The sequence below is a fragment of the Notolepis coatsorum genome, assembly GCF_963971535.1.
Source record: "Notolepis coatsorum genome assembly, chromosome: 18".
NCBI classification, from domain to species: Eukaryota; Metazoa; Chordata; class Actinopteri; order Aulopiformes; family Paralepididae; genus Notolepis; species Notolepis coatsorum.
In genome coordinates, this window is record NC_140182.1 from 39,870,430 (window position 1) to 39,889,714 (window position 19,285).

The 19,285-nt window shown below is 46.6% G+C and overlaps 1 long non-coding RNA gene across 1 annotated transcript; it reads left to right on the plus strand.

Annotated features, from left to right (window-relative positions):
• Positions 1-226: 226 nt before the first annotated feature.
• On the plus strand, positions 227-19,230 carry LOC311244691. Its single transcript, XR_014620712.1, has 4 exons — positions 227-274; positions 828-848; positions 1,489-1,563; positions 19,144-19,230. It is a non-coding gene; the product is annotated as an uncharacterized lncRNA (long non-coding RNA).
• Positions 19,231-19,285: the final 55 nt, after the last annotated feature.

Sequence of the window (19,285 nt, forward strand, 5' to 3'; positions counted from 1 at the left end):
TATTATTCTGTATTATTATTGTTTGTTATTCTCCTGTGAAGTTATGTTTTTGTTACTGTGGTTATTGTATTGTCCTGTTTCATGTAATTAATAATAAAAAAAATTTGATCAAAAAAAAAATAAAAAAAAGAAAATTATATCGGCAGTTCAGTCATCTTGCCTTTATTTTAAGGTCCTCCAGGTCCTAGAGGCCCCCCATGTCCATCCAGACCCTCAGAGTTCATGAGAAACATGACCACCGGTGCACACATCCCTCAAACGGACACATCTTTGGGTAAGTGGCTCCATGAACAGTTTCTACCAAATGTTTGAAATTAGAATTGACTGGTTTGACAGCAGTGTAACCAGGACATCCAGGTGATGCAGGTGTTCTTGATTAGTTGATCAAACAAGCCTTGATTTACAATCAGGTGCATTCATGGTGAGTTCTTTTTACAAAGTACCTGCCAAGGGATGTGTTTGTAACTTGCTCTTTATGGACATTAAAGACTATATTTTTGCTTGTCATTGTGTCATTCAGTGCACAAGGTATGGCCAACCTTGTCACACCATGATACTTTTCCGTAAGGGATGGAAGAAATGATAAAGACATAGAGGCTAAACTGGAGTTATTAATTGTAATGTAAGGTATAGGTCAATTTGATTTATGATAGATTTTTTTATACTTTCAATATCTCAGCCTGTCCATGAATCTATAATGTTTAATGACAGTAGAGATATTCTACTTAGGTTATTGATTCTTTGTGTAATAATATCATGAAATGTTTACCGTTATAATGTTAATTTTAATTTCTTCTCAATCAATGTTGCTTCTTCTCATCCAGTAGATTCACCAATCAACACAACTGGTAGGAATCTTTCTACACTGGACTAGATCAATTTTCCTTTTCAGTTTATAGTTTTTAGACCATTTGTAATCTCAGGATTGAAATACCTTCTCATATCTATTGGAAAGGTGAATGAGCCCCGGTCAGTATATTTTTTAATTGACCGATCTCAAACTCTGTCCTCTTTTCTTGATCCTCCAATCACCACTGTTGCTTTGTCTGGGAGGGTCATCAAAGCGAACCAGGCTATTCTTGGTCCTCGCTCCACAATGGTGGAATGAACTTCACACCACATTCAGGACAGCTGAAACCCACCCAATTTTCCACCGTTGTCTAAAAACACACTTCTTCAATATCTGAAAAAACTGTCTTTTTACTATTGTGTACTTTGCTACTAAGTAATCTACTTTGCCTATAATACTACCTACTATGCTAATGTCTACTACTATGCACTCAAAAGTGAAGCATTCAAGTTGACAAACAATATCACTTACCCGTAGTTGCCTGAGTTGTACCCTTCCTGTTGACTTGTTGTACAGAACTTGTAAGTCAGCAAAATTACTAAATGTAAATATAAATGTAAGCAACAGTTGTGATCGAAGGATCAAGAAGAGAGGGCGGGGTTTTGAGGTAGGTCTGTTCCACATGTTTCTCTCCACAGTGCCATCACTGTATCCTGTTGAAATCACTGACACCTGGGATGTCACTGAGGAAGTTACAGTCACACACACAGAAGGTAGGGAACCACGTGGAAGTGTCATGCAGTTTTCCTCAAAAATACCTTTAATCTAACGGACTGCTTTTCGGTTACATTTTCATTCCACTGTGATCTTATTATTCTCTATAATCCTGTCATACTTATTTTATTTATTTTTTTCATTTATTGAAAATATTTCTTAACACATCTTGCGCCATTCACGTCGTACGACAGGTTTCAAGTTCATGCGAATTCTACCAATAACGGCGTACGACGTGTTTCAAGTTCATATTTCATATTTTCGTCATGGTATTCATATTTCACTCACGGAGCCTTGTCATCACAACTCTGCAACGCTTCAATACTGCCACCTGGTGGCTGATCGGCGAGTTGCAACCGGAAGTGGATCTCTTGTGATACCGGTGCGTCTCCCTATTCCGTCCGGCCACTCGTTTATCGTCCCTGGACTCAAGACACACACCGTGGATATGAATCTTTGCCATAACTCAATAATCCACATGATTTGGGCGTACAAACCGGAACTGGATCGCATCGATCCACATCACATAACTGGGATCTGTTTGCTCCACTCTCATCGCTCAACGCTACGAGGAAGCTGCCGTGAGTTTCAGCGTTTTTCTTTATCATTTTCGATACAAACTGCTCTGATCTATATATCACCCATACTACATAAATCATTTAACGTCGGTCACGGAATTATAAACGACCCCCCCCCCCCCCTCCGTTCACCCGCGGATGATCAGTCATAACGCTTAGGACCATGTACAGTTGAAATCTTTAATATAACGTTGATCGGTATCAAACAGCATTTGATAATCTAATATATGCATTTATGTCTATATCTCACGTTCTAGGAAATACTGCAGAAAACGATAAAAACATATTTATACTCTAGACGGTATTTTCGTATTAACACTTTGGTTGCCTAAGGTTAAATTAATGATATACCATAGATTGCCAGCGCTATTTGTCTATGGAGAAAGTCCCCTTCTTTGCAGGGCTATAACTTTTTAAATTCTATTGCTACATTGCCATTATTAGGGCCCATTCAAAGTCCTATATGTATTGTTCATTGTGTAGCAACGTTAAACTTTTTCATTCACATATTCATAGTAAAGTATGGTCTAATGTATAAGTATGTTTTCATCTCTTTCTGCAGCTTTCTCCAGAACGTGATATATAGCCCCAAATGCATTATATTGATGATGAAATACAGTTTGATGGCAATCAGCGCGATATAAAAAATTCCAACTAGACGTACTTCTAGAAGTTACTACACGTCATCTGATGTTGACCGGATGGGCGAGGGGGCGTTTATAATTCCGTGGGCAGCGTTATACCAATCATCTAATGTGGGTCAAATGTTGATAATATCAGTTATTATCGAAGAAGGTAACGTGACACGCTGAAACTCACCCCAGTCTCCGCGCGCCGTTGGGCGATCATCGTCGAGTAGAAATTTTATCATTATGGGATATATTTTTACCCGGTCCATCTCCAGCTTGTATAATGGTATATACGTCCAAATCATGTTGTTTATCGAGTTATTGGCAATCGATCACCGTGTAGCGTGACGAGCCAGAGTCACATGAACCATAGCGAGCGCCCGGAAGTACTACGGTCGTCATGACAACCTCTATTCAACATCCTGTTTTGGCGATTGCGCCGATCGGCCACCAGATGGCGCTCCTGAACCGCCAGAGAGCTCAGTGGGTCCTGCTGGTGGATCTCAGGCCAGCGGAGGGACATTATGAATCCGATCGCAGATTTTTGAAATATTGATATAAGGACGCTGTACAGCGTCCCCCGGCAACTTTAGCATGGCCAGCAAAGACGTGAAAAGACGTGTCCCGGCACTCAAAGTGTTAATGTGTGAATGAAAAAGTAAAACGTTCCTACATCCTAAACGATAGCTAATCGATGTTGAATGGGCCATAGTAATGTCAATTTAGCACTACAATTTAAAAAGTTATAGCCCTGCAAAGAAGGTGAACATCTCCATAGACTTACAGTACTGGCAGAGAATGGTTTAGGATGATCAAAGTGGTGGCAGAGAATGTGTTTATTTACATATTTCACCAAAACATTTCAGAAAATGTATTCTATTATAACCATGTGAATAAGTATATAAGTAGTATGTTAACATCATGACTAGTGGCCCCGTCCACACTGTAAGGATATTTTTGAAAGGATATTCTGCAGCCTCCCTGTTCATGTGAATGTAAGGAGGAAACACCCTGGTTTAAAAAATCCCTGTGTAACGCATGAACAAGGCCTAATCACTAACAGCAATTAAATGTGTGTGTGTGTGTGTGTGTTCCCTGATTCATGGCAATTAGTTGTATGTATGTATGTATGTATGTATGTATGTATGTATGTATGTATGTATGTATGTATGTATGTATGTATGTATGTATGTATGTATGTATGTATGTATGTATGTATGTATGTGTGTGTGTGTGTGTGTGTGTGTGTGTGTGTGTGTGTGTGTGTGTGTGTGTGTGTGTGTGTGTGTGTGTGTGTGTGTGTGTGTGTGTGTGTGTGTGTGTGTGTGTGTGTGTGTGTGTGTGTGTGTGTGTGTGTGTGTGTGTGTGTGTGTGTGTGTGTGTGTGTGTGTGTGTGTGTGTGTGTGTGTGTGTGTGTGTGTCTATGTATGTCTGTTCCTCTGGCTGTGTGTACATGTCTATGTGTGTCTGTTCCTCTATATGTGTACATGTCTACATGTGTCTGGTCTTCTAGCTGTGTGTACATGTCTACGTGTGTCTGGTCTTCTAGCTGTGTGTACATGTCTATGTGTGTCTGTTCCTCTATCTGTGTGTACATGTCTATGTGTATGTATGAGTGCACATGCACAAGAGCATGATCAATGGTCACAGGTTTGATTTTGGGCAATATATGACTATATGTTCTTATTGATCCTTTACACAGTAAAGAAAATGGGGGACCCTGATGTAAACACGACGAAAGTCTTTCTCTGGTCTGCATCTGTGATTGATTGAATGAAAACAGATTGCAGAATGGGTACAATACAGTAAGGAAATGCAGACCAGAGAAAGACTTTCGTCTTGTTTACATCAGGGTCCCCCATTTTCAATTCATAATGAATTGTAAGTAAGGGTGCAATTAGCACTGTGCAATCCATTCTTTGTGGATCTAGCCCACAGTGTATTTGTGTGGAAAATGTTAACTCATTGGGCCTCATTCATGAAGCGATATAAGAACAGATTTCGTTCTTAACTAGCATTTCCTCTTATTTTGTTCTTACCTGGGATTCAGCAATGTTTTCTTATTGTTGCTTTTCTCTCAGGCAAGACCAAATTCTAAGAGTGGTCGAGAGCACTCTTACCCAGATAAGAAACTCTTACCCAGATGAGAAACATTTAAAAAAGCCTATACCATTCATAATAATAATACATAAGATTTATATAGCGCTTTTCCTAATTATCAAAGACACTTTACAAAACAAACAATATAATACAATACAGTTTTAGTAGATAAAATAAAAAAATATATATAAAATGGTGAGAGAGGAAGGAGTTCATGGGTTGAAAAGCAAACCATTGGTCAATTGCCCCCAAATACAGTACCCCCAAATACGACTTTGTTACAAAGGATCAGATTAAACCGAATATATATATTTATTGATTGATATATATTGCATAGTATTTGTATATCGTTTGATATCCCTTGTATATTCCTTGTACATATACACGGAATATCCCTTTAGCCTAGTTACACAGACCATAATATTTCGTTCTCCTATTGGACAGCGGTCCACAGGCGCCAGAGCCATGCCTCCGGAGTCAGGTTCAAAGTCACCGTCAAGACATGTCTGTGCATGCCCGGCCTTGCCCAGGGATACGAGACAGAAATGAGTTTGGCACTAGTTTGTTCGCCGTGCATATAAATATGGCGCAGGTGAATACAGAAGCACTTAGTCAGAAGTCTTAGAGTTACCAATAAGTTGAAGCCTCACCCACGATACTCCGTGCGGTGAAGTATGGCCTGTTTGGCCCCAAAATAGAGCATTGAGACCGCGTGCGAATTAATAACTGAATTGTCAGAGTTTGGCGCTATACCGTCGAGTGCGACATATTTCTATTAAGTCAGTAATAGTCTATTTGTGCATAGTGTATCGTGCGGCTAAAGTTCTACAGTGACCAGCATCACCAACGCTTCCTCGTACCAGCTAGAGTGCTTATCCAGGCTGGGCTGCTTTCATGGCGCTTTCACCCGAGGAGACCTAGACGAGAACCGTGTGGACATGTACACTGGATTATATTTGTTTTGGTCCTGTGATTTATGGAGCGGAGAATCGCCGACGCCTACACGTGTTGGATTTACCCTGTGAGGAGCCAAGTCGAGTCCGCGCCTCAGAGAGCCTGAGGCCGGCTAGCTTTCTTCACTGTGGAGCTACAGTCTACGGAGAACAGCTGTATTAGTCTGTGGATCAAGAGACTATTGCACCGTCTCCTGTACTTGGAGTCTCCTTAGTCATCGTTGACCAGACTCTCTACTACCGACAGATCCTCTACCCCTGCTGGCTTACAACCGGGGGGACCCTTCCAGTATCTCCCGCTATATATTACTAGTGTACAATAGATATAATTCCCTAAGATTCAGGTTGTATAATTACCTCCTGCGTAACCAGAGAATGGACATTCATTATTGATTTGCCTACGCATATTCCTTTGCCTTATAAGCGCATCCAAAGTATAATAGAAAGTATATTATGTACCTTTTGCTGCAATAAATACTTGATTATACCTTTGTGTGGAACCGATTCAATGTGGGAAGTGTTCATCATATTTATATATCATGTACTGTATGGCCAGTAATTAAAGTACATAAAGCGGTAGTGGTTTAATGATACCATACTTATCAATACAGTCAGGGAATTGTACCCCTCAGTTACAATTGGTCCTTCGAGCCGGAGGGTAACTAGCGTAATATTAATATAGTGGTATTAATATTGACATGGCCTATGATGAACACTCCACAAAACGGTTCTCCTAAAGTAGATCGCCCGCAGCGTAGACGGCAGACACCTCAGTACTTAGAGGATTACGTTGCCAATATACTACCTAGCCTTCTACAGACGGTAAACGCGGAAAAAGTAGATAGTAAAATTATGTCCGACCCTATCGACCAGGCTACCCCGCCAATAGAGGCCCTAGTGGGTTCTAACGTAACTGACCAAGCTCACGGTAGGGACCAGGAGGGACCCGACATGACTTTACCCCCCGCCAAGACCGAAGAAGTAGTCCCCGGAGAGCTCCAGGATAAAGACAGCCCTCCAGGGATGGAACTCTACCCGCTACAAGAAGAGGAGAGCACCCCGGAGATGGATCTCCAGGACTCGCCACAGGAGAACAGATCTCCAACGAGTACTGCCAGGAGCGGATCACCTCAACCAGCGTCTTCCCCCAGCGAGGCGGACAAGATGCTGGCACAGGCATTCCTCGCCAGCCTAGCAGCCTCAACAGAGCGCGATCGACTCCAAGCACAGACGCTTAGTGAGCGCGAACATTCTTCCATGGAAAGAGAACGCCTTCAGGCGCAGCAACAGAGCGACGAAGATCGTATACGTCTAGAGATTAGATGCCTTCAGACGGAAGAGAATATGGTAAGGGGCCGGGCCGAAGCCCAGCGCGCCGCCGCCGAAGCCCAGCGCGCCGCTGCCGGTGCCCAAAGAGAAGCAGAGCGCGACCTCGCTCTCACCAAGCGCGAAGCCGAGCGCGACCGATTACAAGCGCAGATAATGGAGCAGCTGATCACCAGGGCAACAACCCCTCCCTCCGCACGGGGTTCCAGGGCCTCGTCAAGACAAGGGTCAAGGGCACCCTCCCCTACCCGATCAAGCGACCCTGAGCCCGACCACCAGAGAGAGCCTATACCCCCCTCCGAACTCCTTCCCCGACCGGTCCACGCGAGACCCAGCTACAAGGAAGAAACGGTCTACACCGCGGAGAGGCTAAATAGACGACTACAGGATCTAGAGGACCTGCCAGAGGAAGAAGAAGAGGGAGAGGAGGAGAATCAAGCCCGACAGCAGCACAGTACTCCACAGGACCAGGAGGTCCAGTACAGCCCAGGCTCTACCCCCGCGGCTCTGCGCTACAGACCCCCGACTCAATTCACGGGTGAGCTTGACGCACGACCAGCCCCGAGGAATAGCACCTGGATACGCGGGCCATGGTACCCAGCAGGTACCAGCCCACCAAGAGGCGTAAGAGGAGACTCGCCTAGGAGGCCTCTCTTCCAACGCTCACCGATGTGCCAGCCATCCATGGCATCATACATTGGCACACCGACGTTTCCGGACTTCACCCACGAGAACAGAGCACAGTACACGGAGCTACGAATGTGCTTAGAGACAATGATGTCCGATGTAGCTGATGAACCGTACAAGTATGCTATCCTACTGAAGCACCTCAAGGTGCTCCGAGTGCACAATATAGCGCTGGCCTATGCCACCTCTACTACCCCATACACAGCGGCTCTAGCAGCACTCGACCAAGATATGGATGCATATGGGACTACGTAATACAAGAGATAAGGCATATTGACCGCCTACCCCCAGCCACAGACAATCGCTCACTAGATGACCTGTCTATCAAGGTACAATCCCTGGTAGGGATGCTGGGGGCGCAAAGAGAAAAGGGTATGCACGAACTGTACGCAAACTCTAATGTCGAGAGGATTTTAGAGAAGCTTCCGCCCGCCCGACAAGAGCGCTTCAGGCGGCAAAGAGACCACCGTGATCCTAACGGTCCCGAGCCATCCCTCCTAGACCTAGCCGACTTCCTGGCGAGAGAAGTCAACAGCCTACGGTTGGATACGTTCATGCGGAGCACCCCAAGCTCCAGAGAGGGACCTAGGAGAGCAAACGATGGCCGAAGATTGGTGACCGTCATGCACCAATCAGAATCAGTACCGAGCAGCAAGAACCACAGTACCCCCTCGATGAAAGAGAAGTGGAAGATGGTGTGCCCGTACTGCGAAAAGGAACACTGGTTGTCACAATGTGACACGTTCAAGAAGATGACCGCCGACGAGGTGAGTCAATGGATAAAGTCCAACCGACGCTGTTACCGATGTGCGCGCAGTCACATGGCAGCCGATTGCCGCTTAAAGAAGAGGTGTAGTCGGTGTGACGGAGCCCACCTAGATGTCCTACACGACAGTAACAGAAGAAAGCCTGCACCCTCAAGCAGCACAAAGGCAAGTGTTATGTACATTGACCCCGCCAGCAGCGGGGGCGCCCGGGTGCTCTTAAAGGTGGTCCGCGTAACACTGAGTTACCAAGATAAGGTCATGGACACTTACGCCGTCCTTGACGACGGGTCAGAGAAGACCCTTCTCCTCGCGTCCGCTGCGGCCCAGCTGGGGCTGCGGGGGAGCGAAAACCAGATGACGATTCGGACAATAAGAAGAGATCTAAAGACGATAAAGGGCGAGAATGTCTCCTTCACTATCGCAGCAAGCGGGCAGCCAGAGAGACGGTATAGGATTACTAATGCTTTCACCAGCCAAGAAATAGGCCTGTCGCAGTACACCTACCCCATCGCCAAGCTGATGGATAAATATGTGCACCTGCGTCAACTACCTATACCGCTCATAGACGGTGCCACCCCGACCCTGCTGATAGGCTCCGACCATGCAGACCTCATCGTCCCGATAGACCGGGTCCACACAGGGCCCAGAGGCTGTCCTGCAGCAGTCGAGACCCGCCTAGGATGGACATTACAAGGCCCCCTCGCTAAGTCTCTTAACCGAACAGCAGCCACTAACTGCCTCCACTCCAGAGTGACAGAAGAAGACACCACCCTCCTACAGCATGTCGAGAGGCTATGGACACTAGAGACAATGCCCTTTAAGAACGAAAAGAAAGACATTCGTTCCAAGGAAGACATTTACGCTATAGCCCTCCTCGATCAGGGGACAAAGAGAGTCAAAGTCAACGGAGTGATGAGATACGCAACTCCACTCCTGAGGCGAGAGGGTATGCCTACCTTCCACGCCCCAAAAGAAGCGACGGAGCGGTATCTATTGAACACAGAGCGGCGCCTAGCCAGAGACCCCGCTCAAGAGACTGTGTACCGCGCTGAGATTAACAAGCTAATCACAGCGGGACACATAAAGAAAATTGACATTAAAGAGGCCGATCAGACGACCGAATCATGGTACGTGCCGCACCACAAAGTCCACCACAACGGCAAGGATCGTATTGTGTTCAACTGCAGCTACCAGATCGGATCACAAAATCTGAATAAAGAGCTCTTGCCCGGCCCAACACTCGGCCCCTCTCTACTAGGCGTGTTACTACGTTTCCGCCAAGACAAGGTGGCCATCAGCGGCGACATCAAAGGGATGTTCCTGCAGGTGAGACTAGTGGAGGAGGACAAGCCCCTGCTGCGGTTCCTATGGAGAGAGAGGATCGGGGATGAGCAACCAGCCATCTATCAATGGGAAGTCCTCCCTTTCGGAACCACATGCAGCCCATGCTGTGCTACGTTTGCACTGCAAAAACACGTCGCAGAGGACCCAGCAGCTGATGAAGAGGTCCGACAAAGTGTAGGAAATAGTTTCTACGTGGACAACTGTCTGCAAAGCGTCTCGACGCCAGAAGAAGCCGAGGCCCTTCTACTCAAGCTCCGCGCCTCCCTGATCAAAGGCGGCTTTGATCTCAGGCAGTGGGCCAGCAGCGACCCGCAAGTATTGCGCAGCCTCTCCCCCGAGGACAAGGCAGCAAGCAGCGAGACCTGGATGGCGACCATCCCAGGAGAAGCCCAAGAAATGACATTAGGACTAGTCTGGCGCTTCAAAACAGACTCGCTCCATTATAAACATACACCCCTGACCAAGGAGCAGGGAAGGTCGACTGCACTACCGACCACCAGACGGAGTGTATACAGAACACTCGCCAGACAATATGACCCGTTGGGATGTATTCTACCTTACACCACCAGGGCAAAGATGATTGTAAGAGCGTTATGGGACAAGGACCAGGGCTGGGACGACCCCATACCCGAACACCTTGCATCCACATGGAGAGAGTGGGAGACGGAACTCAGCTCACTCCCAGGTGTCAACATACGCCGCAGCTACTTCCCACCCACAGTGAGGCCGGAGACGTGCCAGGTGGACCTGCACGTCTTCAGCGACGCCTCCGAAGTAGCCTACGGTTCGGTGGCCTACTTGCGTGCCCGAGAGGAGGGAGGAGAAATACATACTGCTTTCATCCTGGCTCGCTCAAGAATAGCCCCACGAAAGCAACAATCTATCCCGCGTCTAGAGCTCTGCGCAGCCCTAGCAGGAGCGCAACTCGCCACGTTAATCCAACGTGAACTCACCATTCCGGTGCAAAGAACAATCTTGTGGTCAGACTCCACGACAGTACTCACATGGATCCGGTCTGATTCGTGCAGATACAAGGTCTTCGTGGGAGTCAGAGTCACAGAGATTCAAGATTTAACAGAAGTAGCAAGCTGGAGGTATGTGGACACAAAACACAACCCAGCTGACGTCATCACCCGGGGAATGTCCCTGGATGACCTCACCCGTCACAACCTATACAGTGACGGGCCAGAGTTCCTCAAGCTCCCGGAAGAAGAGTGGCCTACACCCACCCCACGGGAAGCGAGTAAAGAGGAGGCCGAAAACAAGAAATCTATGTTCTGTGGATTGAACACACTCGTCTCCACAGACCCTGACATAGACGATTGCCTCACCCTAGAGAGTGTGCAGCTAAAGACATTCCTGTGGCACCACCCAGAGGTTCAGCTCACTACTGACATTACAGCAGCTGACTACGAAGAAGCAGAACTTCTTCTACTACAACGAGCCCAGAGAGACTCGTTCCCCGATGAGCTAGACTGTCTACAGGGAGCAAAGCCCGTCCCATCAGACAGCAGACTGCTCCACCTAGCCCCCGAGAGCGACGCCCATGGTCTCATCAGAGTGGGTGGTCGTCTGCGGAGAGCTCCAGACTTACCGGATGACGTCAAGTACCCGATAGTCTTAAACAGCCGACACAAGGTCACAGAGCTGATCATAAAGAAATACGACGAGGATGTGCATCACGCCGGGGCAGAGAGAGTCTTCGCGGAGATCAGATGTCGTTATTGGATACTGCAAGGGAGAGAAGCAGTGCGGCGCTTCCAGCGAACCTGTCTAGACTGTCGTAAGTGGCAGCCCAGTATACCCCGGATGGCTGACCTACCTCCCTGTCGCCTCCGACTCGGCGACAAGCCTTTTCACTCCACCGGTATGGACTGTTTCGGCCCGCTGTATATAAAGAAAGGAAGAGGAACCGAGAAGCGGTGGGGTATTGTATTCAAATGCATGACCACCCGAGCGATGCATATAGAACTCCTTCCAACCATGAGCACAGACTCATTCCTTATGGCCTTCCGAAGATTCACATCGCGGAAAGGCAAACCGTCTATATTATTGTCTGATCACGGGACAAACTTCAAAGGCGGAGAAAGAGAGCTGAGAGAGAGCTTCCAAGCTATGGGCCCAGAACTTAAGACCCACCTCGCTCCATCCCAGATTGACTTCCAGTTTAATCCCCCGAACGCACCTCACTTCGGTGGAACTTGGGAACGAGAAGTACGTTCAATAAAGACAGCCCTGTACGCCGTGCTTGGGGCCCAGACCGTGGCTGAAGAAGTCTTAATGACAGTCCTCACGGAGATCGAGGGAGTATTGAACTCAAAGCCCCTCGGTTACGTCTCAAGTGATGTAGCAGATGTCGACCCAGTCACCCCCAACACACTCTTGATGGTGCGGCTGGACCCCGCGCTACCACAGACAATGTACAGGCCTGAAGAAGCGAACGGCCGAAGAATGTGGAGGTACAGTCAAGTATTGGCTGACAAGTTTTGGAACAGCTTCCTACTCCACTATCTACCGTCTCTACAGACCCGCCAGAAATGGGTGAAAGAGAGAGACAATTTGACAGAAGGAACAGTCGTCATGATTATCGACCAGTCACTACCCCGAGCTATGTGGCCGGCTGGCCGCGTAAGCAAAGTGATCACCGGTGCCGACGGAAAGGTCCGAGCAGCCGAAGTGCTCGTCCAAGGACGGATCTACACCCGACCCATGGCGAGGCTAATAGAACTGCCAAGGCTCCCCGATACTATCGATGACGACCATGACCCCATGACTTTGTGAACTGCCCGACCCCTCACAACAGACATTGAGTAGTGGACAGTGCGGTTAATCTGTCTCTGCTTAGCTAATTAGGTGAGACTAATTAGGGGGCGGCTGTTACAAAGGATCAGATTAAACCGAATATATATATTTATTGATTGATATATATTGCATAGTATTTGTATATCGTTTGATATCCCTTGTATATTCCTTGTACATATACACGGAATATCCCTTTAGCCTAGTTACACAGACCATAATATTTCGTTCTCCTATTGGACAGCGGTCCACAGGCGCCAGAGCCATGCCTCCGGAGTCAGGTTCAAAGTCACCGTCAAGACATGTCTGTGCATGCCCGGCCTTGCCCAGGGATACGAGACAGAAATGAGTTTGGCACTAGTTTGTTCGCTGTGCATATAAATATGGCGCAGGTGAATACAGAAGCACTTAGTCAGAAGTCTTAGAGTTACCAATAAGTTGAAGCCTCACCCACGATACTCCGTGCGGTGAAGTATGGCCTGTTTGGCCCCAAAATAGAGCATTGAGACCGCGTGCGAATTAATAACTGAATTGTCAGAGTTTGGCGCTATACCGTCGAGTGCGACATATTTCTATTAAGTCAGTAATAGTCTATTTGTGTATAGTGTATCGTGCGGCTAAAGTTCTACAGTGACCAGCATCACCAACGCTTCCTCGTACCAGCTAGAGTGCTTATCCAGGCTGGGCTGCTTTCATGGCGCTTTCACCCGAGGAGACCTAGACGAGAACCGTGTGGACATGTACACTGGATTATATTTGTTTTGGTCCTGTGATTTATGGAGCGGAGAATCGCCGACGCCTACACGTGTTGGATTTACCCTGTGAGGAGCCAAGTCGAGTCCGCGCCTCAGAGAGCCTGAGGCCGGCTAGCTTTCTTCACTGTGGAGCTACAGTCTACGGAGAACAGCTGTATTCGTCTGTGGATCAAGAGACTATTGCACCGTCTCCTGTACTTGGAGTCTCCTTAGTCATCGTTGACCAGACTCTCTACTACCGACAGATCCTCTACCCCTGCTGGCTTACAACCGGGGGGACCCTTCCAGTATCTCCCGCTATATATTACTAGTGTACCATAGATATAATTCCCTAAGATTCAGGTTGTATAATTACCTCCTGCGTAACCAGAGAATGGACATTCATTATTGATTTGCCTACGCATATTCCTTTGCCTTATAAGCGCATCCAAAGTATAATAGAAAGTATATTATGTACCTTTTGCTGCAATAAATACTTGATTATACCTTTGTGTGGAACCGATTCAATGTGGGAAGTGTTCATCATATTTATATATCATGTACTGTATGGCCAGTAATTAAAGTACATAAAGCGGTAGTGGTTTAATGATACCATACTTATCAATACAGTCAGGGAATTGTACCCCTCAGTTACAGACTTTATAAACCCAGAACTTTTCAATAATAATAATAATTATTATAACTTATTGCGTGCGTTCTGCTTCTGAAATGGATTATATATTGTTGTTAGAACAGTTAGATGCTGGCTGCCCATATATATAGGTTCGGAAATACCGGATCTGTCACCTGTCATCTCTCTCTGAAAGGAGAGAGCATAGGATCAGCGGCATATATATATATATATCAGTATACTGTGCGATTGGTTCTTGACAAGCGCGCAGCTAGTCGTTCAGTATTGACAAAGCCTACTTTGCTGGAACGATTTATTTCGCACTATACAGTACGTATACGTATAGTATAGTATAAGTAGTATAAGTATAAGTCTTTATTTGTCATCAGATTAACACACACACACATGCACTGAGTCGCAAGTCGTGAGACGTGTACTGTGTGTGTGTGTCATTTTGAGATCAGTCGCAAATCGCTTCCTGTTGAATATAGTATAGCTTGAGATCGTATAATATAGCATTGTATAGCAGTGTACATAAAGACCCAATTCCTCATCCGTAGCTAACAGTGTACTGCACTGCCACAGGACCTAGCATGTCCTACCATGCTCTGTAAATAGCTCATGTACAGATACCGATATGCCTACTTTGTTTACTTGTTTATTGCGCTATGTCGCTCTATTGGTTGGACTCTTATTATTATTACTTGTATTATGCACATCGTTGCGGGCGAGACCCCCCGCATTTCACTGTATACCTGTATGCCGTGACAAATAAAACTCTTGTATCTTGTATATCAGACAGGGATCAGATGCCGAACCACAGCTGTTTTACACACGCCTCATTCGCCTTATAAGGAGATGGTGGGCGTGTCTGTAGGCAAATGCAGGAAGTGACAGGGGCAGCGTGAGCCTCCCACACATTACTCCTCGCCACTGAGAGTTCGAGTTGCTGCGGTGAAAAGATGCGACAGGCTGCCTCCTCGTGTACCGGAGGGGACACGTGATGCAAGACTTCTGTCCTCACTACAACCGGCCTGTGGGAGGCATAGTCTAGCAACGTTCAAGACAGGGGAGGGAAGAATTGGATATACGAAATTGGAATGGGAGAAAAATAGAAAATGGGGAGAAAAAGTTGATAAAAAAAAGAATGAGTGGGATTCATCATGCAAATCTCCTGGGTAAGCACAGATTTCGACGTTAAGAACGGCTTGGTGAATGTGGCGGTGGCTTTTCTTATTGTTCTCTTAACAGACAGGTAAGCAAGAATATAAGAAAAATAATAAGAGAGTATTGTTGAATGAGGCCCACTCATTGACTGCCACGCTGTTTTCCATCTGTACACCCTGGCACCAGCGTTTTTGACCATTTTCACGATGTTTGCAGATGCAGACCCATCGTATATTCTATATTATAGCTATGGAGACAATAGTATGGCTCATTTGACAGGCAATATTTATACTCCAACAGGGAACAAACCGTTTATTTCTACATACCTTCGTTCCTGCGAAATCCCAGGCAAAACCTGTCCCGTTTCAAAATAATCCAGTCTTGTTTCCTGGAACGCGAGATATTACGTGTTTTCTGTGCAGCATGCGCATTTCGTGCAGGTTGCTCGCCTGACACTTATATTATTTCCAGGTCAAAGGTAAACATGGGCATACATAGAATGTTTCTATTCACAAAGCCACCATGGGGGGGGGGGGGGTCCCTCGCGGACGCGTTTTCTGACGCTGGGATCATTACAAAGGCATGTTTTATGATGGGGTTCGGTAAAATAGACGTTACCTTTGTCAGCGGGTCCAAAACCCTGTCCACTCTTGCTCCGAAGTGTCTGAGTCAGAACAGGAACAATAAATAACGTTAGTTGGCCCTGGCAGCGCCCAACAGATAACGCTAGCGTTACATCCAAACAGCCTGTTTGAAAATACTAGAATCCAACATAGTCTGGTGAAAACGCACCTTATGTTATGGATGGATCGTCACCGTTTGTCCTCTTCATAATAATCTCCAATAGTTCGCTCTAGGCGATTGCCATTGCCGAACGTTAGTTGCCTCTGGAGTGCTCTGGCGGCGACTACCGCGGAGCGGTGAACAGATACACAACGTTACCTCCTCGGCCGGCTTGACTATAGTATTTTTATGATTTACCAGAAGTGCTGAGTCCAATGTAGTCTGGTGAAAACGCACCTTATCATCCATAAGTGTGATCGTTTTGTCCTCTTCATAATAATCTCCAATAGTTTGCTCCCCATTGCATAGGCAGTCCACAGGCTAGTGGCTACGACTCTGGCCAGCAGTGAGTGAGCAAACCCCCCCCCCCACAGTAAACTAGCCCAGTTAAAAAGGTAGACGATACTGCCACCTATCGGGATTCGATCGTCATTTCAATTCCAATTCACTCAGAGGTACCAGGATCACACAACAAGGTCCGGCTGACTGTTTAGAATAATAATTTTTTTTTTAAACAAGTATACTCGTTTTTGGCGACCAAAGCAATGAGTTAAGTAAGGGATAATGTATAGCTACGAGGTCATTGTCGCAAAATAATTGACCGACACAGAGTTTAAAATACCGAGGCGCAGCGCCGAGGTGTTTTAAACGTCAGTGAAGGTCAATTATTTTGCGACTGATCGAGTATAGCTATACACGGACCTCTGACGCGCGCTATTGACCAATCACAAGCAAGCATTTCGGCGAATGTGAAAACGCCATGTAATAACATGAGTTAACATCATGACTAGTGGCCCCGTCCACACTCTAAGGATATTTTTTAAAGGATATTCTGCAGCCTCCCTGTCCAGATCATTTCATGTGAGTGTAAGGAGGAAAACCCCTGGTTTAAAAAATCACTGTCACGTGTGAACGAGGCCTAATCACTAACAGCAATTAGACTAAACCGATTTCGGTCGTATCAGTCAAAGTATTTGATCGTATGTACCTTTCATCCACACGGAACTGCGTTCTGGCAGCCTGAAGACTCTACTTTCTGAGACCGGCTTCCAGAGTGCGCAATTCTGAAGACGGCCTCCTTGCATCATCATCTTTACAAGCGATACGCGTCTTCTCCTGAACCGATGACGCGATAGCCCACCTCTCCCTTACTCCCAAACTCCCACATCACAACAACAATGGCATGTACAGAGTAGTTGCGTTCGTGTTACAGAAGCTATTGAGCTTGATCAGGCTTTTACAGCTAAATGTACTACCACGTCGACAACAGATTGACGTCTCCCTTAATCCGCATGCAAACCCAGCCAACAAAAAAAAGAAACATGATACATATATGACAGTCCTGGCTAGAAGTGTTTATTAAACACCGGGAGGCTACTGTGATGAAATACACGTTACTAGCTAGAGATTAGCGTCACATAGTGGGCCCTTTTCTGAAAACCCAAGTTGTAGCCAAGCACATACTGTTCCATAGCATACCCCTTCAGTTGATCATGACAAATCCTCTCTTACCTTGACGATTAAAAAGCCTCCATAATTTAGCTATGCTATGCTATCAACATTAGCTGTTAGTGTGTTCCCTGATTCATGGCAATTAATAGTAGTATGTATGTGTGTTTGTCTATGTGGGTCTGTTCCTCTGTCTGTGTGTACATGTCTGTGTATGTCTGGTCCTCTATCTGTGTGTACATGTCTATGTGTGTCTGTTCCTCTAGCTATGTGTACATGTCTATGTGTGTTTGGTCCTCTATCTGTGTGTACATGTCTACGTGTGTCTGTTGCGGTCACAGAGGCACTTCACTTAGCAAAAGCGAAAGGCCTCTCTGTCCTGATTCTCCTAGACCTATCTGCAGCCTTCAACACAGTCAACCATCAGATCCTCCTCGCGTCCCTCACAGGAATGGGAGTGGCTGGCTCTGCGCTGACATGGCTGACATCATACCTCAATGACCGTTCCTACCAAGTGTCATTGAGAGGGACCCTTTCGGCCACCCGCTCCCTGCGGACGGGTGTCCCCCAGGGCTCGGTCCTAGGACCCCTTCTCCCTCTACACTAAATCTCTAGGTAACATTATCACGTCTCATGCCACGTCTCGTATCATTGCTATGCCGATAATACTCAACTCTTCCTCTCCTTCCCTCCCTCAGATATCCACGTCTCTGAGCGGATCTCGGCCTGTCTGTCCGACGTCTCCGCCTGGATGACGACCAACACCCTCAAACTGAACCTAAGCAAAACAGAATTGCTCCACCTGCCAGCCAAATCCTCCCCCCTGACCGACCTTTCCATCACAGTTGAGAATGCAGCTGTGACCGCGTCCCCGACCGCCAAGACCTTGGTGTTGTCCTCGACGACCAGTTGAACTTCTCCGCTCACATCGCAGCGACAACCAGAACCTGCAGATTCCTCCTGAGCAACGTCAGAAGGATCCGCCCCTTCCTGACAAAAGAAGCCACCCAACTCCTTGTCCAATCAACAGTCATCTCCTGCCTCGACTACTGCAACGCACTGCTTGCTGGCCTACCGGCCACTGCCACCAAGCCTCTTCAACTCATTCAGAATGCAGCGGCCCGCCTGATCTCAAACCTACCGAAGTCAGCCCATGTCACCCCACTTCTTAAGGACCTGCAGGCTGCACTGGCTCCCCATTGCCGCACGAATCCACTTCAAGGCCCTCGACCTGGCATACCGTGTGGCAAAGGGAACCGCTTTGCATGTGAACATTGTTACTCAGCTGATAGAGTTGTGCCCTTCCTGATGACTTGTCGTACAGAACTTGTAAGTCGCTTTGGATAAAAGCGTCAGCTAAATGACTAAATGTAAATGTAAATGTTTGTCTATCTGTGTGCACATGTCTGTGTGTCTGTGCCTCTATTTGTGTGTACATGCCTACGTGTGTCTGTTCCTCTATCTGTGTGTACATGTCTATGTGTATGTATGAGTACACAAGAGCATGATCAATGATCAATGATCACAGGTTTGATTTTGGGCAATATTACACAGTATGCATGGCATGCAAATTGCAAGTTACACATGAAAACAAAAGGACTGAGGCCAGTTCTTCTTTAATCTCCACTAAAGCACCAGGGTCGTCTCATCCAGGCCAGATCAATGACACCTCGAATGAAACCAACACGGAAGGTGTCGTGTACGGACCTGTTAACTTACCGACTGGTAGGAAGTAATGTCTTTTCAATAATAGAGAATGATTACACAATCATGT